Here is a 25,023-nt window from a genome sequence, read left to right as displayed (position 1 = left end):
CACACTGTGGAAGGACGTCTGGATCCAGAATTGGCCTCCACAGTCACTTACGGACTCACTGTTAAAACTGTGTTTATAGAAGACAATCTTACTTGGCTATGAGTGATTGCAGAAGAAGAAGAGGAGGAGGAAGAGGAGGAAGAAAAAGAAGAAGCATTTTACATTTAAAAGTGTGTACAAAATGCCTGCAACTTAAATGCAGGCTTTTCTCTCCTTCTCCCCATTTCTTTTTCTTCCCAGAAGATAAATTCACACAAAAACAGAAAGACCTACAACTGAGCACCAGCAAAACTGAAATAGGCCAACTTAGGCTGTTCATCCCTACCTGCAATATGGGAAACATGGGGGAAGATGTGCTTGTATGCATAAGAGCTCACCTGTGTGGATAAGGTTTCCTAAGTGAAGCCGGGTGCCAGCCTTGCACAGTGCTCCTCTTAGCAAGTGCCAGTGGGAGGGAGGGGGGAATCTCCGACACATGGAGAGGACAGCCTTTCACTGCACGGCTTGGCAATACACTGTTGCCGTGACAACCACCCAGGGTACCGTGCTGCCTGCCTTTGCCAACACAAAGAAGGGGAAAGGGAGGGGAAAAGGGAGAGCATCAAGCGATGCTTCCCAGCACCCAGCCAAGACCGACCTTATGACCACAACTGCCTTTCTGGATGCTGAAGAGCCACTAGATCTGTGGGAAAGCTCAGCATTGGAGGTACCACAAACATTTTATTTTGCATGGTTCATGGAGTAGAATGTGGGGATTAGGTATGGCAGAGAAAGTGGCAAAGTGCAATAAGGTAAAAAAAAAAAAAAGGTAACCGTCCCCTGGATGGTTAAGTCCAGTCAAAGGTGACTATGGGGTTGCGACGCTCATCTCGCTTCAGGCCGAGGGAGCCGGGGTTTGTCCACAGACAGCTTTCTGGGTCATGTGGCCAGCATGACTAAACTGCTACTGGCGCACGGAGGACTGTGACGAGTGCCAGAGTGCACAGAAATGCCGTTTACCTTCCTGCCACAGTGGTACCTAATTATCTACTTGCACTGGTATGCTTTCAAACTGCTAGGTTGGCAGGAGCTGGGACAAAGCAATGGGAGCTCACCCCGTTGTGGGGATTCGAACCACCAATCTTCCAATTGGCAAGCCGAAGAAACTCAGTGGTTTAGAGCACAGTGCCACCCGCATTCAATAGGTTGCCTAGAGGGAACTAAAATGCAGAAATCTTTCTCCATTACCTGGCAGTCTTTCACTGCTTATATTAAGAAACAAGATGCCAAATTTCTCAAAGATGCTTGTGGTCAGAGGTGATTCCTATGTGTTTTGGGTCACTAATTTGGTAACAACAAAACTTGCTCTTGCTTTATCTTACCATACGGAATGTGTTCTGCTTGCCTGTGAGAGTTTACAAAACCGGAGGCCACTAAGAAAATTAATCAGTAAAGGGTGCACTTTTAAAAAGAGTACGGGATCCACCAAAATTATTTCTTGCTCTGCTCCCAATAATCTCTCCTTGACACTTTCTCTCCTGTTTTTGCACAATCTCCATGACCTTTCGATCACTGAAAGGTTGTAACCCACTGTTAAGACCGGACACTATGCGGTGTGACATGTCAACATGCCAATTAGGAGGCCCCTGGAAATGTCTGTCAGCTGGAGGCCACTCACTGAGCAGGGAATTAGCAAGATGGCTCTTCAGCTGGTGTCAGTGGCAGAGGTGGCTCACTATGGCCTCTGGCTGAAGCACTCATGGTCCAGCTTCTTTGGTGAGCAACTGGGATCATGTTTCTAGCCAATAAATGTAATGACTCAGGCAAATTTAAAGGGCCTGTGGGCTTTATGTAATTTCCTAAAGTCTGGTTCCTGAAGAAAAGAGGGAAAATGGAAAATAAATATTTTAGGCAGCCTGATAGGGGTGGGCTGTTAAAATCCATTTGGGTTTCTCATTTTTCCACTTCTCCACATTTCCACATCGGTCTGTGATTGCCCACCATCTTTAAAAAACATCCTATGAAAATTCACAAACACTTTAGTGCAAATTCTTCACAATATACATGTTTTTGTATGCAGTTTTGCAGGATATAACCTCCCCCCCCGCCGCCCAGCAATTTCACCTATTATAATACATTTTAATGGCAATCTTCACTGAAATAAGCTTTTTTATCCACATTAAAAGCATTCTTGTACACAGTATCTGGTTGAAAAATTGCATTGCAAAGTTCAGAGAAGCATGGGTTTCAAAAGAGAGCAGTAGAGCATTGGATTGAATATTGCTTTGGAGAGCGAAAATTATGTATGTGCACTTTAAGAACATAAGATCATAAGGAGATCCTGTTAGGTCATGTCAATGGTCCATCTAGTCCAGCATCCTTTCCCCCCCAGTGGCAAACCAGATGCCTGTGGGAAACCCTCAATTGAGATTTGACATCTTTCTGCAGGGCCTGCAGGATGGAGCTGTTCTGCCAGGCCTTTGGCCAGGGTTCAGCCTGACTCATTTTCTCTTTGTATAAGAACAAGCACGAAGGAGGTTTCCAGCCCGCTCCTAGGTCCTTATAGTATCAGTGGAAACCTGAAGATTGCCACTTGTCCAGTATTAATTTTAAATTTTTTGAATTAATTGTGGGATGTATCTTAATTGATTGATCACTTGTATTATGTATATTGTCTTATTTATATGATGTTAGCCGCTCTGAGCCAAATAATTTTTTTAATTCTTATTCTTATTCTTATTCTTATTCTTATTCTTATTCTTATTCTTATTCTTATTCTTATTCTTATTCAGCAGGCCCCAAGCACAATCACATCCTCTCCACTCCTGTGGTTCTCAGCAACTGGTATTCAGAAGCATTATTGCCTCCAACCATGGAGGCAGAGCAGAACCATCATGGCTGGTAGGCCTTCTCTTCCACAAATCTGTCTAATCCTCTTTTGAAACCATCTAGGTTGGTGGTCATCACTGCCGTCTGTGGGAGAGACATTCGTAGTTTAACTAATAGCAGTGTGAATAAGTACTTTTTTGGGGGGGTCTAACCTGAATTTTTCAACATTTATCTTCGTTGGATATGCACAAGTTTTAGTGCTGAGAAGGAGGGGGGAAATTCTCTATCCATTTTCTACATGTCATACCTAAATTTATAAACATATTTTATGACACCTCTTACTTGCCTTTTCTCTAAACTAAGAAATCCCAACCACTGCAGTCTTTCCTCAGAAGAGTGTCCCAATGTTCTGTGACCTTTTTAAAAGTAAAATTACCTTAGAATCTAAGAATCTGATTTCTTCCTTTCCCCATCAGTCATCAGTGTCCATATCTCACATTGTTCAAGAGGCTCCCTTGAGGCTCCAGAAAGATTTTTCAGAAGGCAGAGGTGGCTGAAAAGGGAGATTTTCTGCTGTGAACTTCCTCAAGTTTCAAGCAAATACCATTATTTTTAGGGAAGCTTCTAATGTTTGATGTATTATAGTATTTTAATATTTTTTTGGAAGCTGCCCAGAGTGGCTGGAGAAGCCCAGCCAGATGGGCGGGGTATAAATAAATTATTATTATTATTATTATTATTATTATTATTATTATTATTATTATTATTACTGGGACTCAACTAGATGGCCCTCAAGATCCCTCTGAACTCCAAATTCTATGATTCTATTATCATTTGTTTTAGTTATAAAGAATATAATATTTTTTCCCAACTGATTCCCCCCACTCCACCCCTCTATACCTAAAAAATACTTTGAGAGAGTTGTCAAAGTGATCTCACCACTGCCCGTCCAAAGCTAGTATGCTCAGTACATACAAGCCACACAGTGACTTGATCACCTTGCTGAATGTGTCAAGTCTAAACCAGAAGGCTGGAGGAAACAAATGGGGGCCACTGTGGGGGCCACTGTCACGATAAAGAAGTATCCTGGTGGCTCAAGATGCTGTGCAGCTTTGAACCTTGTGATGTTAAATCTAGAGCCATGTCAAAAGTCTGCATACCTTTTTTCCTCTTGGAAATGGAGATTCAGGGGTAGTGGTTGAGAAATTCATAATTTTGCTGGTATGCCGCCTTTCCGCAGAACGTATCATGCTCAAGTTGGCTTACAATGAAGGAAACAGGAATAGATCTCAAAAGCCACCATCATAAGAACATTTTTTAGAGCAACGTAAGAAAACAATATGATAGCAAATATAAAACGACACAGACAAAAGTACAGCACTTCAGTACTATAAAAATAACACAATTGTTTTAACAACATTACACCTCCTGGCAATAGCAAAAATAACAAGGGAGCTTGACAGTTTTACCTACCTTGGTCCTGGTAAAACTCTTCCCATGATGTCGCTCAGAGTCCCTCTCCTGCAGCAACTTCCAAGGCCTCTAAAGGCAGGGGTTTGAATAGCTGGAAAAACTCCCCACCACCACAATATTGAAATTGTCATGAAACCACTCTCCTTTTTGCCTCCACCACCATTAAAGCAACGTATTTTTAATGGCGCTGTTTTCTAAAAGGGGAGAAGGGACAAGATATCTGTGGCCTATCAGAAAGGATCCAGGATCTAGATCTACTGCCCGCCTCCCCTAGATGTGCAGCAGGCAGAGATGTTTAGAGGTAGTGGAGAAGATTGCCTACATGAAGAAAAGGACGACAAGATTTTGGTCCTGTGAGCAGTCTAAGATGAAATACAGAAAAACTCTGTAAAAGAGAAGGGAAAGCGAGCAACTCTAGCAACCACATCTGGCAATTGCTGTGCAGTTTTTCAGAAGGATGATGCTCATGACAGCTGGTATCTACTAATGCTCATTTATGGCTCTTCTGAGAGTCATAACCTGTGTCAAGATCTGTCAAGCAGGCACAGAGAGCCCTTTTCTTGGTGAGCTCACATTATCAGTGCTGAAGTGAAAGGGGAACTCAGATGTGCATCAGGGCTGCTTTGAACATTATACCCCTCAGGTTGGGGTCCCAGGGGGCTCAGGTAGAGTCCAGGGCATTTCATTGTTTGAGCATAAGGCAAGGTTTCAATGAACAGGACCCTGGAGAGCTCCCTGTAGCCAGAGCTAGCAAGACCTCTTCAAGAGCAAGTTGTTACCTTACCAGCACGTTGTGGCCTTCTGAGATCTGAGTGGCCTGAGACTTCCTCTTAGCCCTGCCCTCTTGAAGAAACTGCTGGCTCTTACAGTGCAGTGTAGTGACGGCTATCTGCAAGGAGTGTTATTTAAATCAGAGGAGTCAGGTAAGGCAATATCCTCTGGCCTGGATAATCTGGGATCAGAGCAGTCTCCCAGGTGCAGTCTCCCAGGGAGACCATGTGTCCTGAGACCCTGACACATTAGACAACACCAGTGGCGTAGCGTGGGTTGTCAGCACCCGGGGCAAGGCAAGTAATTTGCGCCCCCTAACCCGTGGATTTGCGCCCCCTAACCCTAACCCCCAGATGTTGCGGCCGGTGTGGCCGGCCCCCCCTGCACCCCCCACGCTACACCACTGCCACAAAGTAGTGCGAGGCTTAATCACATGGCGGGGAAGAAGGCAGCAACTGGGTCCCGGGGGCGTCTCTGATGTGACTTTACGGGCACCATTTGCAAGCGGGGAGCGGCACCCCATCCGCGCGAGCGTGCCCCCAGACGCAGGAGCCGCGCAGGCAGGGCTGGGGGCTGAGGCGCCAATGGAGGGGAGATGAAGGGCCTGCGAAGCCCTCGAGCACCAGAGAGCTGCTCCTGGTTTCGCGGGGGGGGGGGGCTCGGCCGGGGGCGGCAGCCCTTTTGTCCGCAGGATGGCAGCGGCGCCACCGGCCAGCCCCATTACCGGCCCGGCCAGCCTCCCGGGGCGCCAGGGCTCCGCCGCAACTAACACCTTCCCTCCAAAACTGGGCTGGTCGGATGTAGTTCTCTCCTGCGCTCAGCTCTGCGCTGGGCGGCCGCTGCATTTTCCCTCCCCCAGATAGTCCCTCCCTCGCTCTCTCTCCGCTCCGCAATGCACGCCTGGCACCCTCCCCCTCCACAGTGGGCGGCGACCCGGCAGCTCGGATCAGATTCGCACAGCCAGCACTGTGAGAGAGAGAGTGAGCCAGGACCAGGTAGGGGCAGAGAGCTCCGAGTGCGCCCCCAAAAATGTTGCGCCCGGTGCGGCTGGCACCCCTTGCACCCCCCACGCTACGCCACTGGACAACACCAAACCCAGGCTTCTCATTGAAAGCATGATTCCATCTTTCTCTGAATTTCTGTAGGCGTGGAAGGAGCAGGATAGTGCTTGCTGGGCAAATTTCCCACCCACTCCCAGGTGCGTTTGGCCTGACCTGCTTATGCTCCATGTCACCCCTTTTCCTCCCAATAAGCAAAAGTGAGCAAACTCCCCAGAAACTAGCATTACACATCCACCTCAACAGGTGAGCCGTTTCTGAGTAAAACATGCTTCCTATGTGTTGATGGTGGCAACACCCTTCTGCCCCCTGCTTGGGGATCGCGAGAAGTTGAACAAAAACCCCGAAAGACATCTGAATGATTTTCTCAAAGGGATTGGTTGATTTGCAGGATGAGCATCAGGCTACTTACTTGTGCTGGCTAAATAGAATGCAAATCTGTAAGACTAGTACTCTTCTGCTGGGCAACTCTCCACCGAAATCAGATCCGGAAGAATGCCTTATTCTAACATACGTTCAAAGCTGTTCAGTGGCAGCATACGGTGAGAATGTGAGAAAATGGGTTAAAAAAATGCTCTGAGCATGACAACATAGCACAGGTGCCCTGCTGGCTCCCAGAGGCCCTGGCAATTCTCCAGCTGTTTGACCACCTGCAACAGCTGCTGTATTCTTCAAAGGCAACTCTCTTTTTTTGTGCTATAAAACCAGCAATAGAATCTGTCCCCATTTATAGCAACAACATTTTAATATATATATATATTTACCTCTCCGGAGTGAGAACATTCTCCAAAGGTTTCTGTAACCTCTTCATCTGCCTTGGCTTCTTCTCCTAAGCAAGTCCAATGTCTGAGCGAGTTTCTGGAGTGACTCTCTCCATATTCTCAAGCACGAACATTATCCAATAAATAATCTAATTCTTGTTTGGTCTCCCTGTAATTAAGATCTTTACTCCACGCTCTGCTACACTGACCAGTCATAGTGCCAATGATTTATGGTGCAGTATTGTTTGGGGCTTTAATTGCATGCTGTATCTTGGTAGTGGCACTGACAGCTTCCCCCCTCCCCCCATACTTTCAGGAATGATGTGTTTGCAGGACACAGGGGGTTTTGCGATATGAGTCCATAAACAAGTTTAATAACTCAAAGTGCCCTTTTAAAGGGGGGAGACCTGTTGGAGGCCTTCATGCATTGGGAAGGTCACTGTAAAGAGCAGGAGAAAAGAGCTGTCCACAAAGTTGGCTGGTTCTCGTTCAACATCCTTTGTGAGCAACCAGCTGAGTGCTTTGTGGTCAAAGGACGGTCTCTTTTTTGGGGACAACAGCCCTTAGCTTCATAACATGTGATGGTGATCTCTAAAGCAGTCATTCCCAAAAGGAGCAGTGGGATTATCTAAGGGGCATGAAGAGGCAAGGGGTTGGCTGGGGGTTGCTGAAAGTGCCTGTCACACTTTGAAAAGCTAGTATCGCTAAATCAAGTTCATAAATTGTGTTGAATTAATTAAACTAAATCATTTTAACTGGATCTTCGATAAATGTGCACTTAATTGTTACCATTTTGAATTTTGTTGTGTTTAGTATATCAGATGGATCTCAAGGGGTGCCCAAAGCACTGTCCAGTCCTGTTGTGTTTTATGAGTTTCAGTTGGTAAAGGTAAGGCTTGAGGATTTGGACAAGTTGCTTGGATTGGTCCTGGGGACCTCTTGCACTCTTGGCTAATAAAAACCAGCCCGGCGGGGATATCTGGCAGGGACAGGGAGGTGTTTAATGACTCTTTATGAGAGGGGTGGTGGTCCCTGCCTGCTTAAAGGAGGCAATGGTAAAACCACTCCTCAAGAAACTCTCCCTGGATCCAGAAACTCTAAATAACTACCAGCCAGTTGCTAATCTCCCTTTCTTGAGCAAGGTTCTTAAGTAGGTGGTTGTAGACCAAATCTAGGCGCTCTTGCAGGAACTGATTTTCTAGATCCATTTCAACTGGGGTTTAGGCCCTTTCTAATGTTATTTCCACAAATACGTGCACTTTAATGCTCACTTTCCCACCTTGTATGCATTATTTGATTTAAGAACTGTGTTACAAAATTTGGAGAAGTATGCATCTCAAATGATACCTGCATTTCATAATGCATGTATTATTTTGAGAAGGGTGAACTCGGAGTGTTGTATTGAAATGCAGATTGAACTGAATTCTTAACCCTGTCCCTAACTCTTTTCCAAAAGTCAGCTTTAAATGCTGTGTTGTTTCAAAAATAATCTTGGCTTTTTCAGTTTTAGCTTTCATTTTACAGCCCTATCTCAGCGAGGTCAGCCTTAAACTTACCCCAGTCCTCCTTTCCTCTTCCTTCTACCCCTTAACCTTTTGTGGTCTTTCCCCCCTCCTTCACAGACATTATTTCCCCCTCCCCTACCTTCTGTTCTTCATCCCCCCCCCTTTCTTCCACCGTGGAAGCTATTTACCTTCATTAAGTCATGCAGAAGGAAAGAGCAGCTGCCTACTGTATGCCTGCGAAAATATTGCACGCTGCTGGATTCGTAAAACAACTGATTAAAGACAATGTAATTAATTACTCCTTGATGAAATAGTAGAAATTATAATTAAAAATGAAGAAGTGTGCTGGCAGAACCTTCCCTTTCCTAATTACGTCGTTTCTATAAAAAGGGGATGCAAGAATAACTAGGCCACAATCAAGACTTGGCATGCCTTTCTCCAGAGCGCCCTCTCATGGAATGCATTTTGAAAACTACATTTATATCTCACCTTTTCCCCCAAACCTCAAGGTGTTGCCCGTGGTTCTCCCCCTCTTCACTTAAACCCAACAACAACCTAGGTTAGGCTGAGAGGCAGTACAGTGGTACCTCTGGTTAAGAACTTAATTCGTTCTGGAGGTCTATTCTTAACCTGAAACTGTTCTTAACCTGAGGTACCACTTTAGCTAATGGGGCCTCCTGCTGCCCCATGCTGCTGCTGTGCAATTTCTGTTCTCATCCTGAAGCAAAGCTCTTAATGCGAGGTACAATTTCTGGGTTAGCGGAGTCTGTAACCTGAAGGGTCTGTAACCTGAAGGGTCTGTAACCTGAAGTACCACTGTAGCTGGTCAGATTGATAGTTTGAACCCTCATCTCCCAGTCCAACACTTTAATTAGTACATCACACTGGCTCTGTAATATAAGGACTGAATGAAAGGACAGATTCAAACAAGTGAGTGAGATGATCATTCTCTCCCTCCTACCAATACAACCCTGTACATAGAATCATAGAACTGGAGGGGCTCTCCAAGGGTCATGTAATCCAGCCCTCTGCTGATGCAAGAAACCTGCTGCTACAGCATAGCAGACTGGTGGCCCACAAGCCTCTGCTTGAAAAGGTTGAACAGACGTAGAAGATGCAGTCCCTACCAGAGAAGAATGGCAGGTTAAACTGATGGACTATGCAGAAATGGCAAAAATGACTGGAAGAATTAGGAATCAGGAAGACTAAAATTTTAATAAGGAATGGGGAAAATATATAATTTGCCTTTAAAAAATATCATTGTAAACAATTATTAGTAGCGTTGGAATGACACTTGTTGTTAAACGTTGGACTATGGTTGTAATGGAGATTTAATAGAATTGGTTTAACAGAGAAAAAGGTTAACATAAGGACCCACAAAGAGCAGGGGGGAAGTCCGTGGGAATTTATGGAAATCTGTTTTTGTTCTTTGCTTGATGATTGCTTGTAAATTGGAAAATTAAATAAAAAAGAAAACGTTGAACAATGTGAGCTTACCAACCTTCCAATATAGCGTGTTCCATTGTCAAGCACTTTGAATTGTCCAGAAGTGTTTCTTATAGGGTTACATCCAAGTCCCATGCAGAGTAGACCTATTGAAATGAATGGGCATGACTAACTTAGGTCTTTTTGTGCTTATCGTCGAAGTGGGGTAGGTAGATAGATAAAGGGTGGTATTCAATGCTAGTTCTATTCAGAGTAGACCCATTGAAGTGAATGGACACAACTAATTCACAACCATTCATTTCAAAAGGTTTACTCTGAACAGAGCTTTGTTGTATGCAACCCATAATTTAGTTGAAATCACTGTTCTGCTAATTTGAACATGAAGCATCAGAGCATGTATTTGTCCCAGCTGTCTATGTGAGAGCCCCTCCATTGTCTGAAGATGGAAATCATATCATATCACATCTTTGTCTTCTCTTTGCCAGCCTAAACCATCCCACTTGGACAATTCAAAGTGTTGGTGCTGACCTTTAAAGCCCTAAACGGCCTCGGCCCAGTATACCTGAAGAAGCATCTCCACCCCCATCGTTCACTGAGGTATAGCGCTGAGGGCCTTCTGGTGGTTCCCTCACTGTGAGAAGTGAAGTTACAGGGAACCAGGCAGAGGGCCTTCTCAGTAGTGGCACCTGCCCTGTGGAATGCCCTCCCATCAGATGTTAAGGAAATAAACAACTATCTCATGTTTAGAAGACATCTGAAGGCAGCCCTGTTTAGGGAAGTTTTTAATGAGTAATGTCTTAATGTATTTTAAATCTTTTCTTGGAAGCTGTCCAGAGTGGCTGTGGTAAAAATAAATTGTTGTTGTTGTTGTTGTTGTTGTTGTTGTTATTCAACCTTTGCTCATAAGACTTTGTCTCCAGGCCCCTACCTGTCTCTCTTGCCTTCCTTTGGACACATTCCAGTTTTTCGATATCCTTCTTAAACTGCTGTTCCCAGAAGAGATTCAACTCAGTGTAGTCTCCTTCATCAAACTGAGTCTATGAGGAGACCTTTGAAGACCTTTGCTGGCTCAGAACAAAAGTCCACCTAGCTCAGCATCCTATTTTCCACCATGGCCAATCAGACACCTCTTGGGAAACCCAGAAATGGGGCACAAAAGCAATAGCTCTTGCCAAGTAGCACAGGGTGGCATACTTGTTCTGAGGCTCTTCTGTGATAGCCATCATGGGGAAGAACCACAGTGGCAGACCGGCACGATTTCCAAGTGGATCAATTTCCAAGACTGTAGTAGCACATGGCTGGCTGCTATAGCCAATGTTCACATACACTGGCATTTCTCTATGTGATTCCTCCAGTATACATGGAATAAAAACTATGCGTAAGTCCCTGTCTTACATGTGTGAACTGACCCTTTCTGAGGATCTTCTTGAGGACATGTGGGAATGAGAGGATAGTGATCAAGATGGTTTAGTGAATAGTTTTGGTACTAGGATTGCCAACTGCTATTTTAAACTCCTGTGTGACCGGCAGTTCAACGGGTGAAGCCTTTACCTCCACTATATTTTTTGACATGTCTGGAATTCCTGCCAAGCTGGACAGATCTCCAGTACATGGGAAGCCACCCCAAAGTCTAGTTATCTAGTTTGCTGGAAAAATCTCCAAACAGGAAATTTATATTTATTTATGTCTTGCCAGCAGGGAAATGTAGGTTTCTGGGAAGGTGAAACAAGAAAGAGTTATGGATTGCGTCCACTCACTTTAAGGCAGGAGGCTTGTTGTTGTTGTTTTTCCTTAGTTGCAAATGACCATGGTTGGTTTCTCAGGAGGACAGTTAGATTCCAGCTCCGAGTATATCAAGTCCTGCTTTGGGCTTCATTATCCAGCTTTACAAAGGAAGGGAGATATAAATCTACTGCTTGGCTGGATTTCATAGAATCATAGAATCATAGAGTTGGAAGACACCACAAGGGCCATCGAGTCCAACCCCCTGCCAAGCAGGAAACACCATCAGAGCACTCCTGACATATGGTTGTCAAGCCTCTGCTTAAAGACCTCCAAAGGAGGAGACTCCACCACACTCCTTGGCAGCAAATTCCACTGTCGAACAGCTCTTACTGTCAGGAAGTTCTTCCTAATGTTTAGGTGGAATCTTCTTTCTTGTAGTTTGGATCCATTGCTCCGTGTCCTCTTCTCTGGAGCAGCAGAAAACAACCTTTCTCCCTCCTCTACGTGACATCCTTTTATATATTTGAACATGGCTATCATATCACCCCTTAACCTCCTCTTCTCCAGGCTAAACATGCCCAGCTCCCTTAGCCGTTCCTCATAAGCCGTTCCTGTGCAGTTTTGAGGCCTCATCTCCAAACAGAAGATTGTGGACTTGGGAAGAGGTGCAGAAAAAGACAACCCAAATGTGCGAGGGGCTGGCACTTCCTTTCTTTCCATTCCATGGTTATATGTAATACTTGTGTATATATAAAAAATATTCAGAGCAAAAATCCTCCAAGTAGCCTTCATTTGCTAGGGGGAGTGAGAAAAAGAAAACCTCACAAATTTTCTCGAGGAAAAAAGTTTCTGGAAGAATTGCAGCTCATCCCTGCCTCCGATTCTCATCCAACAGGACTCTCGTGTCTCTTTCCAGCTGATAAATATTTACTGCAGTTCCCTTTAAGAACCCAGGTGGATCACAGCACCGTATTCTGTTTGAAATGAACTCTTTTGCTCTGTTTGCGTCAGAGTTTCCCTGAAGAGATCAAACCATCTGATTACAGTTTGTCACCAAGTTTGCTTTGAGTTTCTCCTCTTTACTAGTCTTTTAATATTTTGCACTTCTCGGCTGAATTTTTGCACAGGTTTGTGCCTGTATGTGTGCATCTATTCTGCAAAAAGCAAGCCCCAGTTGAGCTCATCAAGCACCTAGCATTTGTCTGTATACTTTCTGGAAAAAGGATGTTACTCTCTGCAAGGAGGTTGTGGTGTGGCAGAGAGAGCAATTAGAACTGAACCAAAGAGATCTGGGTTCTCATCCTCACTTAGACAGGAGGAGCATGACTTTGGTTCAGTCTCTCAGTCTAAATGGACAGATGGGGAATCTTTTTCTGCCCGAGGTACCACTGTAGAGGTAAACTCCATTTTATCCTTGTAGAGTGGTACCTCGGGTTAAGAACTTAATTCGTTCCGGAGGTATGTTCTTAACCTGAAACTGTTCTTAACCTGAAGCACCACTTTAGCTAATGGGGCCTCCTGCTGCCACCACGCTGCTGGAGCACGATTTCTGCTCTTATCCTGAAGCAAAGTTCTTAACCTGAAGCACTATTTCTGGGTTAGTGGAGTCTGTAACCTGAAGCATATGTAACCTGAAACATATGTAACCCGAGGAACCACTGTACTCATATCAGGGCTCTGATTTAAGTGAGTTTAAAGTGCAAGGCTATGCATGCTCAGATGTTTTCTTTCTTTCTTTCTTTCTTTCTTTCTTTCTTTCTTTCTTTCTTTCTTTCTTTCTTTCTTAATCCGGGTGTGCAAAATGACTTTTTTGTTTTGTGCTTCAATATATTAGAAATGTAGAAACAGTTGGGAAGCATGAAATGGCAGTGAGGCTGGAGAAGAAACTCAGTTTGGTTTGCATTTTAACACAGACCTACCAAATGTGCACTAATATAGCACTTTGGCAACTTTTCACGAGATCTCTAAAAATAAATAAATCAAAAGCTGGTGTGGAAATGTGGAGCATTGGACTTAAGGTTGGAAAAAAGAGAAATGGGGGGAAACCAATAATTCTGGCCTATGCTTTTGGACGCCTGCCATGGTATCGTTCTCTTGGAATCGACTTTGGAGAGATAAACATTATTGAAATCCTCCCAGTTGTGAAAACTGCAGCCAGGGCCTTGAAATGCTTTTGAGGTGTTATAATCTAACACCTCAAAACCTTTGAAACAGGACCTTATCTGGAACTGTGCCTGTTGCCAGTATTGACTGCTGAGCCCAAGAAAGCTTGAGGAGAAACCAGGAATGGATTTTTGAATGGCTGGGCTGTAAGTTCAGATCCCACATTCCAGGAGCACATTGCCCAGTCCATGATGTTGTTTCACACCTTGCTGTGGTTGGTGGACCGTAAGGTTTCAATAACCAATAAAGTGGATCCTGCAAACTCAAATCTGCCTTCTCTTATCTAAAGCATGAGGGAAGGAAGTACAGTGGTTGTTTTCTGGGCGCCTGGCTGCATTTGAGGGAAGAGTACACAGTTAACTAACTCACATGACTGATGCAAGGAAGTTTGGACTGGTCACCCCTAATCTTGACTGACACCCTAGAACAGTAGTGAGGGGTGAGGCTCCATTCCACATGCACAGGTCCCAATTTGGCTTGCCAGGCTGTTCCTCACAAACTACATCCACATGAGACGTCAGGGGTGGGACAAGTACATATGTGACTACAAAGGAGCAAAAAACTTGAAAGTGAGTTCCCAATTTCTCCTTTGAAATCAATTGATTGGCACTACTAGGGATGTCTCACAGGGATCAGCTTCACTAGGGATTTCCCCATTGACAGCAAAGGGGAGAAGCTCAATTTTAGCAAGCAGTTTCAATGCAAACTGCTCTGTGCTAAGGGAGCACAGCACTTTTAAGGCATGGGTTTGGCACTGGAAGCACAGCTTCCAAGGAGGTTACTGTAATCGTTGACCCTGGACTTAATGAAGCACAGTGGACCAACATCAGCTGATGACATGGCTCCCCAAATCTCTTTTCTGATGAGAGCAGCTTTTGCATCTCATTTGGAAACCAAGGACCCAGAGTCTGGAGGAAGAATGGGGAGGCACACAATGCCAGATGCTTGAAGTCCAATGTGAGGTTTCCACAGTCTGTGTTGATTTGGGGAGCCATGTCATCAGCTGGTGTTGGTCCAGGAGATTTTGGTGCACTTCATGCTTCCTTCCGCAGATGAGCTTTATGCGGATGCTGATTTCATTTTCCAGCAGGACTTTGTCACCTGCCCACACTGCCAAAAGTACCAAAACCTGGTTCAGTGCCCTTGGGATTACTGTGCTTGATTGGCCAGCAAACTCGCCTGACCTGAACCCCATAGAGAATCTATGGGGCATTGCCAAGAGAAAGATGAGAGACATGAGACCGAGCAATGCAGAAGAGCTGAAGGCTGCTATTGAAGCTTCCTGGTCTTCCATAACACCTCAGCAGTGCCACAGGCTGATAGCATCCATGCCACACCACATTGAGGCAGTAATTGATGCAAAAGGGGCCCAAACCAAGTACTGAGTACATGTGCATGCTTCTACATCTCAGAGGTCCCATATTGCTCTATTTGCAGTCCTTGTTTTGCTGATTTCATTTAATATTCCAATTTTCTGAGATTGTTAATTTGGGGTTTTCATCAGCTGTACGCCATAAATATCACAATTATAACAAATAAAGGCTTGACATATCTCACTTTGCATGTCATGAGTCTATCTCATATATTAGTTTCACCTTTTTAAGTTGAATTACTGAAATAAATGAACTTTTCCACAATATTCTAATTTTCCGAGTTTCACCTGGATTACCACAAGCCTTCAGTGACCTCTTTTCCAAAGGGAAACCCAACTTGGGTAAGTCCTATGCCCCTGGGATTTTCTGAGAGAAGCGAGCTGCACTAAACACTATTCCCACAGTCCAGGTGCAACAACACCTGTTGCTTTGCTGCACATCTGCCTGCTGGCCTTTGGGAACAGCAGCGGAGCAGCTTGAAGGACAGCCAGCACAAGTAGGAAGTGAAGGAGTCTGGCACCCAATGCACAGCTCTGATGGATCCAGCATATTGGGATATCTGGTAACTGAGTCTCTCCCTCAGTCCCCAAGCCATTGCCAACTGGAGTTGAACATACCCCCCGTGCAAGGTACGGATTTCTTTGAGAGTTTTCCCCAGAAGCTCCCGAAATGGAGAGGCTGTGAAAAACATGAAGTGACAAAAAAGCGGGTTGGGTGGGGGGGGGGGGGAGAGAAGATGCCTTCAAACATGCTTGTTTCATCTCTCCCAGCTCCTCACCTTTCAGGCAGCCTCAGTTCACAGCCTCCTCTTAAAGTGGGGGAGAGAAGGAAGCTTCGGAACTTGCTGAATAAATCATTTTCCATTTCCCTCTCCTCCATCTCTTCTTCCTTCCTTTTCTTTTGTGCAAATCAAAGGCTCCGAGCTGCCAGGAGCTGACAAGAGGGCCCCCCCTCTCCTCCTCTTGTTCGTCACAGCCCCCCCGCCCCATCCTCTGGAACTTAGCAGGGATGCGCCATGGTTTCAGAGGCAATCAAACTCTGACAGGCCAGCCTGAGGGACAATCTGGAGGAGCAAGGAAGAAGGGAAAGGAGAGAGGGAGAGGGGAAGAAAGAGAGAGGGAGAGGGAGAGAGGTTGGGGTGGGGAGAGAGTCAGCACTTTGCTGCTGTCGCCCCTGCAGGCACTGCTAGCTGTTCCTGTTGGACCTGCTCATTTCGAAACAAGGTAGAGAACATGTGGGGAAGGCAGATAATCTCCAAAGTCTTCTGTGATTAAGTGAAACCAGCAAATTGAGATGCTTAGACAATTACGAAGCTCAGCGTGAAGAGGAGAGGGGGAGAGGGGGGCGGAAATCAAAGAGGGTGTGTGATTTTTCTCCTCCTCACTTCATTTCTTTCTTTCTTTCCCTCTTTCCCCCACCCCAAATTAAATTGCCGGCTCAGTTTCAAGCGGGCAGAGTAGAGAAGAGAAAGTGCAGGTTGTGGTGCTGGGTGAAGGCAGCTAAAGTGGGGCAGTCTGAGGCTCTGGACTGGATGGTCCTCCAAAACTGGGTCCCCTCTTGAGATGGTCATGCAAGGGAGACATTTCAACTCAGCCCTAAAGCAGAATGCAGGAGAGCCAATCATGGATGCCTTGGAGAAGGACCTATTGCTCAGTGTTAGAGGACATGCAATGCATTCAGAACGTCCCAGGTTCAATCCCAGCATCTCCAGATAGGATTTGGAAGTTCCTGAAACCCTGCAGAGCTGCTGCCTGTCAGTGTAGACAATATTGAACTAGATGGACCAGTGCTCTAACTCTGTACAAGACAGAGTTATGCTCCTATGTGCCTATGTTCTAATGAAGGGCCGTAGCATGAAGAAGGCCCCAGGGTCAATTCCCTGGGTTCACACTCTTGTTTTCTCTGTACTCACTAGGTTTTCATCCATGTCCATACGGCATTACCCAAAATGCATCTGCACCCTGTACTTTGGTATAAGATGCTGTTTGGTGCATTGTTTCTCAAACCAGCTCCACACGGGTTGCAGTCCTTAAGCCGTTCATGTCTAGCCAATGTCTGAACACTTTGGCATGGGTTTAAGACATCCCCTCCCTGGGTTGCCAAGTCTGAATTTTGGAAATAAATATGCAGTTTGCTTTGAAATTCATGCATGCACACAATTTGTTTTATTTTTCCAGAGCGAAACTGGCAACGATTCTCTCAGATGATCCTTGAGACAGCAACCCAGTACCCACTTACCTGGCAGTGAGTCTTTTTCTTCTTCTTCTTTTTAAAAATGTTATTAGATTTTTCAAAAGAGCAACTCAATGGGACTAATTTCTGAGCCAATTGCACTGTAACAGCCTCATTATTATAAAAAAGGGGGACAGAGGCTGGAAATAAAGTGATTTCTACCATACATCCCATAATCTCACATCCAAGGATGAATTTGGAGGTGCATTTCCCTTGTTCAAATCCTGCATCCTATTTTTGTAGACCACACTAATTATTTTTGCCCAAACCGCAGCCAGTGGGGACAAATGCAGTTCATTATACCTTGCCTGCGGTTCTACTGTGATTATTCATTAAAGCTTCATATTTGGCACCTATTAACTAAAGATGTTCCATTATATTTAGTAAAATCATGACAGTCCTAGGGCTGTCAACTGATGGAAGATTTGTTTGATTGACTGTCACCCAAATTAATGATTAAATAATTATAACGGGATGTCAAGATGTTTGGGCTGTAATCCAGAAGGGATATGCGTATGCACACCAAAAGTAACCCCGGGAGAAAGAGCTGGCTGGGCAGGGACAAAGGGGTGCAGCAGAAAGGAGAAGAGAGGAAAGGCTTTTCAAAGAGGACTGCAGGTAAAAATAAAGAGGCAACCTGAACACTTGGTTCTCGCTGCAGAATAAAAAGGCTAATAGAAAGGAAAACAATATTACCCTCTCCTCTCTCCACTTGCACCCACACGCTTTCTGGAGACTACATCCCAGTGGGGCTGAAGTTGAATGCACCCTCCTCTGCTGCCCTGTTCGCAGGAGATAAACCAGAGGTGGTGAACCTGCAGCCCTCCATGTGTTTCTGAACTCCAACTCCCATGATGCCTGACTACTGGCTATGATAGCTGGGGCTGATGGTAGCTGGAGTCCAACAACGTCCAGAGATTCTGAACCCCTGTTACTTATGTTGATTCTTCTTCTTCTTCTTCTTCTTCTTCTTCTTCTTCTTCTTCTTCTTCTTCTTCCTCCTCCTCCTCCTCCTCCTCCTCCTCCTCCTCCTCTTCAAAAAGGATGTCTTGCAAAGAGGGCCAAAATGTCCGTAGTGATTTGCTTTGTAAAATATTGTGTTACTCCTTTTTTCGTCTTCACTCGGAGTTGGCTTTAGAGGTCACAATGTGACCAGATCTCATTGGCTACATGCTGTCTATTTGGAGTCAGGTTAGAGTGAGAGCAATCTAGTAAATTATGTTAAAGGAGGGAAGGTTCAAGTTAGTTTAGGATTTTCCCGGGCATTACTGGGATTCAAAGGCGAAAGGTTTGTCCTTAGGCAAGTAAACTGAAAAATTGTGGGGTTTGGGGTGTTCGTTTTAAAAAAGCCCAGCAACTTTTGGGTTTTCCTTAAAAGAAGCCACAACTGATTGATTAATCTATCCCTACGCCATTGAACTTCATTTATTTACTGCACCCACATACCTTGCATGAACTCAGCTAATGAAAATAAACTTTGCTAAACTAGAGCTGCGACAGAGGTTTAAAGTCTTTCCATTGGCAGCATATGTTGCAAGACGTATCTAGATTATTTTTGTGTTTCTTTGTAACAACAATATGAAGCAACTTAATGTTTGTATTTTGAGCAAGAATATGCTCTGAATAGATGTGTTGTGGGGTGGGTTAGTGATTAACTGCATTCTACTAGGATCCAGAATAAACTTGTTTGAAGTGTTGCTTGATGCTTCAATATCTATCTAGTTCTATTTTTCTAGAAAAAGAGGTTCCAGAGTTCACCGTGAATTTCTCCCTTGTTCTCTTAGAATGGCAATGGCACCTACCTGAGATGTGCCAGAGCTGAGCTCTTCTGAGCTCTGGCAGGGATGGGGGGTGGGTGCTGTAAAAGGTAAAGGTACCCCTGACCATTAGGTCCAGTCATGGACGACTCTGGGGTTGCACGCTCATCTCACTCTATAGGCCGAGGGAGCCGGTGTTTGTCCACAGACAGCTTCCGGGTCATGTGGCCAGAATGACTAAGCCGCTTCTGGCAAACCAGAGCAGCGCATGGAAACACCATTTACCTTTCCGCTGGAGCGGTACCTATTTATCTACTTGCACTTGGACGTACTTTTGAACTGCTAGATGGGCAGGAGCTAGGACTGAACAACAGGAGCTCACCCCGTCATGGGGATTTGAACTGCTGACCTTCCAATTAGCAGGCCCTAGGCTCTGCGGTTTAGACCACAGCGCCACCCATGTATCTATCTACAATTTCTAGTGGAGAGAACTTTCCTCAGCATAATGTCACTATGGCACATTTTTTATCTGGTTGCATCCAGCTCAGTTATACTCAGAGAAGACCTATCAAAACCCGACTTGGATACAACTCAGAGATCTTCTACAACATTTGATTTTGAATCTGCTTCACAAAGTTTAACATTCTGCAACCTTTTCCTCTACAGTTTTTTTTTTTTTTTTTTAAGGCAATGACATTAGCTTTTGGAAGCCTTAAAACTATAATGGTAGGTGAATACTCTGACTCTTTATTAGGCAGCCTGAACTTAAAATGTCCTTTATTTGGATTTACAAATAGTTGCATGCTTATTACGAGATGGTAATGAAGTCTGTGCTCTAAGGGCAGCCCAGCTTAAAAATTCACACGAAGTTCCTTTTGCTTTTGCTTGTAAGGTAGGTGTGTATATGGTACCAGAAGTCAGCCTCTAGCACCTTCTTCTTAACCCACTAGAGCAGGCATGGCCAAATTTGGCCCTCCAGCTGTTTTGGGACTACAGTTCCCATCATCCCTGACCACTGGTCCTGTTGGCTAGGGATGATGGGAGTTGTAGTCCCCAAACAGCTGGAGGGCCAAGTTTGGCCATGGCTGCACTAGAGTCATGATTCTGGCCCAGCCCTTGCAAACTGAGCTGTATTGCTCAAGGGTGCTTCCTAGGCTGCAGTACAAGCCTTGCCACCTGATTAAGCACTCTTGCCATTGGATTGCCTGATAATTTTATTAGGGTACAGTGGTACCTTGGTTCTCAAACTTAATCCGTTCTGGAAGTCCGTTCCAAAACTGAAGTGTTCCAAAACCAAGGTGGGCTTTCCCATAGAAAGTAATGCAAAATGGATTAATCCATTCTAGACTTTAAAAAACAACCACTAAAATGGCAAGTTAACATGAATTTTATGATCTAACAAGACCATTGAGCCATAAAATGAAAGCAGTAAACAATGTACTGCAGTCACACAATCAATCAATCAATCAGTAGCTGAACTGGGTTCCACACAGTCACAAAAACAAAAGAGCTGAAAAAACGCAAAATAAATAGCAAAAACAGACAGACCTCAGTGTAACACTCAAAATGGAGCACGTTCAGCTTCTGAAAAAAAGTTCGCCAACCAGAACACTTATTTCCAGGTTTGAGGTGTTTGGGTTCCAAGTTGTTTGAGTACCAAGATGTTTGAGAACCAAGGTACCACTGTATTTAGGATCACAAGTAAAACACAAAGATTTAATAATGGGATTTTTCTAGTAGTGGACCACATGATCATTACATAAAAATGTGGAAATAGGTCACCACTAATGAGGAAAGAGTAGTTATTAAAAATGGTGAGGTACAAAGTGGCATAAAATTACAGAACCGATTAAGGCAGACAAGAAAGAGAAAACTTAAAGATAAACAGAAACCCTTTCTTGAATATATAAAATATAAATCTATTGTACATATGGTCAAATATAATAGCTTTTTCTAGATAGTAAAATATTAAATATAATAAAATTATAATGTATGTATTTTGCTATTTTACGTTGTTTTCACATAAACACACACAAAGTTAAATGAACAAACTTTGTTAAATCTGCAAAAGGAGATTGGTAAATGAGCTTGAACATCTTCATCAACAACAAGAAGGTCCCTGTGATTCTCAGGGACTTGCTCGACAATCAGAGACTTTCTCAAGGAGTGACTCAAGCTGATTCAGCTTTCGCTGAGCTATAATCTGCCACATGCCCATTGATCCTTCCTTCCCACAGACTCCTTCCATCGGGGTGAATCACAGTTTCCATTGCATCAAGGGCTTTAGTGTTGGGAGATGGAATGTCTGCCAAACCTGCCAGACCTCAGGGTTTGTCTGCTCAACATGTATCCAGTTCCTTACAGTCATGGGCCACAGACTACGGTCAAAGACAAAATAGCCCATAAATCCCTGAAATGCCAACCATGCGAGGGCACAGTTATTCCAAGCAACATTTAAGGATAATCTTGATCCTTTAAAGGTCTTGAGCAGCAACCACCTTTTATGGGGTTATTTCCCCCTTCCTGTCGGTCAGGGTTGATGTAGCCTCCAGATGTCGCTGATAGAGCTGGGGAACCTCAAGTGTGGGGCCGAAATACACCCTTCTGGGCCATCCTATCTCCTTCCACAGCTCCTTCCCAGGGCACGCTCCCAGTCTGTGCATTTCACCCTCATGTTTTTACCAGGCAAGAATGTGTACTTGAACTCTAAAAATGTCTTTTGCTTCCTTGGGTGGAAAACAAAGACAGGTGTCAAAGTGTGCATAGAAACTAGGCTGCTGTACAAAAAGTAAAATTCATACTCGTTCCTCTGTCCACTTTTGCATCTGGCCATCACTGCCATGTTGAGTTGCCAGGTCATGAGCATCTTAGACCCTGAGACCCAAGATTGGCTCCCGATAATGTTGTGAGACCAGGCCCTGGAGATGGAGGTTAATTGGGAGAGGAAAGTGGAAGAGGACAGATCACCCCCAGGTGTCTGTGTTATAAATTGCAGCCAGCTCCTGCTGGGATGAAGCTTGCAAGTTTCATGCACAATCTTCTCTCTCTCTCTCTCTCTCTTTCTCTCTCTCTCTCTCTCTCTCTCTGTATCTCACAATTATTAAAGGTACTCTCACCCATCTGAAGATTCAAAGCCTTCTCTTGCTACCAGAAGAAGACCAGGAGACCTCAGGTCAGACCTAGCAACCTGGCAACTCTCCTTCCATGTGGCCCTTGGACAGTTACCTAAAAGGGAATATGACCTGTTGGCTGGAAAAGGTTAGCCATCCTTGTTGTTGGACTACAAGTCCCATCACCCCCATCATTGGTCATACTGACTGGGGCTAATAGACATTGTAGTACAAAATATCTGAAGGGCACCGGTGAGGTGGCAGTGGAAAGCTGAGTTGGGTAATTCCGTTCCATTTCATTTCCATTTCATTTATGGCTTATCTCCAGAATCCTTTCTCAAGGGAAGCCTAAAGTGGCTAGCAGCAAACAGCTAAATTCATGCAAGCATCAAAATAATCAGTGTAACTAAGCATAGCATGAGTCGGGCTAGAAAACAAGCCAAAGCCACATTTGTGTCAAAACAATCATACAATAAGAAATCCACGAAATCCCAAAGATGGGATTCAGTAACCAGGGTCCTCCTCCTCCTGGCTATGAGTGAGGAGATTTCACCCCTCCCATACCCAAGAATCTCCTGAGAATCTCCTGAGGTCTCTGCTGACTCTACAGAGAGGAGGAGCAATGTACTGCTCTCTACTTAATTAGTCAAGTGAGTGAATCTGTGTGTGAGACAGAGAGTCAGTCAGTGTGTCGGAGAGAGAGTGCAAGAGATCGTGTTTATAGATAAGATTGCTGCTAAGAGCAGCTGCAGGCACTCAGAGTATAGCATTGATTTATGCTTAGAATTTTTAGCTCTGTATATAGTTTTGTATTATAGCTGTAGTTACAGAATAAAAGGAAGGTATTTTACAGAGCTGCTCTCCGAGTGGTTTATACTCTGCAAGACTCTGCAAAACGCTGCTGCGCAATGACTGCATTATTGAGACAGTGAATCCGGTGCTCTCAGCTCCAAGCTGTGAGTCCACAGCACTGTCACCTGTTCCTGTGGGAAAGGAGGTCTCTGGCAGTGCTACCCAGCTCGCCTAGCCCAGTCGGGGCTGTAGTGCATGAGTCCAGTTGGTACACTGGCTCAAGGGCGATGCTGACAATGAGTTCTCTGCCCCAAGTCCCAACACTTGGTTTCATTTGGACAATGAAATTGTGAAAAGGAGGAGGACTTTTAGGCTGCATCTGCATTGTACATTTAAAATAGTGTCATACCACTTAGGCAGCCGTGTTTTACCCCACAGTGAACCCCAGGAGCTGTAGTTTGTTAAGCGTTTTGAGAGTTGCCGGCAGACCCCCTAATTGCCTGCTGCCACCCAGCGGTGTAGCGTGGGTTGTCAGCACCCGGGGCAAGGCAAGTAATTTGCGCCCCTAACCCCTAACCTGCCGCCGCTGCCAGCTTCTTCTTGCTGCTGCCTGGGCTGGGATATTTACGGTAAGGTAGCCACGGCAGCGGCGGCGAGTCTGTGTCAGGTGATCTGAGGCGAGTTGCCGCTGGCGCTGCTGCCCAAACGACGATGCTTGCCCGGAGGAGGAGGAGGGCAGAGAGGCGAGGAAAATGCAACATGGCCCAGCAGCTGCAGCAGCAGCAGCGGTGGCGGGGCTGTGAGGAGGGGCTGCCTGGCGCGCCCTCCACGGCCCTGACGTGTGGGGACCGTGGCGAGCGCTGACAGCTGCTGCCTGCCGGCCGCCTTCAGCCCGGACGCGCGCACAGCTCGTTGGTTCCGTGAGGCATGGGGCTCTGCTACAGCCTACGCCCGAGGCTCTTCGGCGACTCTGGAGGCTGCGAGCGCCCCCCCAGATATTGCGCCCGGTGCAGCCGGCCCCCCTGCACCCCCCATGCTACGCCACTGCTGCCACCACTGGCTGAAGGGTGGGAAGGCAATGCATGTGCTGGTAGTGTGTACCATTGAAATCACCAGGGAGAAAGATGGGGACAAAACTAGAATGAGTTGGCTCTGTCTGTCATTGGCTCTGGCTCTACCAGTTCAGAAGTTCCTTGCCTTCCACCCCACTAGTCCTGAAGGGCAGCAGCCACCACTATTGGGATGGACAGCCTCCCTATTGTTCACCTTTCACTGTTAAATCAGGGCAGATTTGCACTCCAGATGTGCCACATCTGGCCAGATCTGCCCACATCAAGGGTAGGCAAAAAGGTATGGCAAGCTCCCCATTCACATGTCCAGTGAACGGTGTGTGATCAACGTGTTCCTATTATTATTATTATTATTATTATTATTATTATTATTATTAAATTTCCAATTGATTTTTGACACACAGGAAAAAAATACACAAGCTGTATAAAGAGAAAAAAAAATCTAATTACAACAAATAAAATTTGGATTAGAGTTAGATTTCTGGGCTGGCATAAATAATAAACATCTTTGTTAAGGGATCTACTCAGGTAAGTGCATCAAATAAGTATCTGAATCATTTTTTAAAAATGGATTATTGGTAGGCAGAGGTATGTTACTTGAAAAAAACAAGATTCAATTTAAGAGCCCTTAGAGGCCAATGTAAAAATAAATAAATAAATATTTTGGTATGGAATCACTTTGTGATATATGCTATGTTGTGAGTTGGAAGGGGTGGGCCGTATGCCTGAGTCCTTTCTAATTCCTGGATCCAACAATGATTCAATAGGCAGGCAAGTTTCTTGGTACTGGTCTGCTAACTATGTGTCGTTAACAAAGGAAGTGGCTCTAGGGTGGAGAACAAATGGGTGGAAACCCCCCACCCAACCTTGACTCTCTGGTTGTTAGAAAGACAAAAGCCAGAGGTCTGTGTGTGTTTTACTGAAGCTAGAAGCAGGCTGGGCAGCTGGGAGACAGAGCCATGCCTGATTTCTGGCAGAA

The sequence above is a fragment of the Podarcis erhardii genome, assembly GCF_964252035.2.
Source record: "Podarcis erhardii genome assembly, chromosome: 7".
Lineage (NCBI taxonomy): Eukaryota > Metazoa > Chordata > Lepidosauria > Squamata > Lacertidae > Podarcis > Podarcis erhardii.
The sequence above is the reverse complement of the archived record's forward strand: the minus strand, read 5'-3'. Positions refer to the sequence as shown.